Here is a 1,073-nt window from a genome sequence, read left to right on the forward strand (position 1 = left end):
TTTGGGGCCCTAGTGTTTTTTAGTTCTTTATAGATTCTAGAGAGCAGACCTTTGTCTGAGTACTTATTTGTCATAATTTTTTCCAAATTTGTGGGTTGCCTTTTCACTTTGTTAGTAATTTATTTTTAACGTGAAAAAACTTCTCAGTAAGAGCAGGTCCCATTTGTTATTTCTTTCAACTGTTTCCCTTGCGATTTGATTTCTGTCCACGAGCTCTTTGCCTACCCCTATGTCTTCAAGAGTTCCTCCTACTTTCTCTTCCAGGAGATTTAGTGTCTCTGCTAGCTTTTTATTCTTGACAATAGTAATAGGTATTCTCTATACACATCTTTTAGATTGTTAGCTTTTCTTTTCTTCTTTTTTTTTTTTTCCCCCCAGTACCGGGGATCAAACTCAAGACTTCATGCCTGCCAGGCAGGTGCTTATGCTGCTGAGTTATATTTCCGACCCCTAGATTGTTAGCTTTTCAAATAAAGACAGTTCTGTGGTTTTTGTCTACATTATGACTATAAGTGTAACTCACTAAATTATATACAGAGAGAACTATTGGTTCTCTTTTTTATTTCTTGTTTGTGGTACTGAGGCTCAAGCCTAGGGTCCAGAGTATGCTAGGCACGTGGCTACTACTGAGCTCCACCTCCAGCCCTTGACACTCTGCCATTTGAGTAGACAGAGTCAGTAGATACCTGGGAAATTTTAAGTCTCTGTAGAAACTTCTTTCTTTTCATATGATGGAGTGGGAGGAATCAGTCAAAAGTTGAAAGTAAGGAAAGTTAATTGTGTGGCTAAAATATTTAAACAACGAATTCTTCATTTGTATAAACTAATCTAAAATATGACATTTCAATTTTATATTTGATTTTATGTGTATGCACACACAAATACACAAACTTTATATTATGTTGAGTTCATAGCAACATATGGAAAACAGGAACAATGATATTAAAGAATAGGAAACACCAATTTGTCTTTTTACAGTTAATACTGTTTTCTTCCTGTTGTCTAAATCAAGTAATCTTATTAATTTCTCAATTGTCTTTTAATGTAAACAATAAAAAACTACTCATTTTGAA

General features: G+C 34.3%; 1 protein-coding gene across 1 annotated transcript in view; it reads left to right on the top strand.

Moving 5' to 3' along the window:
- Positions 1 to 1,073, top strand: part of Ckap5 (cytoskeleton associated protein 5) — a 124,737-nt gene that overhangs the window by 40,439 nt on the left and 83,225 nt on the right. The window lies entirely within an intron of this gene.

The sequence above is a fragment of the Octodon degus genome, unplaced genomic scaffold (assembly GCF_000260255.1).
Source record: "Octodon degus isolate 3935 unplaced genomic scaffold, OctDeg1.0 scaffold00018, whole genome shotgun sequence".
Lineage (NCBI taxonomy): Eukaryota > Metazoa > Chordata > Mammalia > Rodentia > Octodontidae > Octodon > Octodon degus.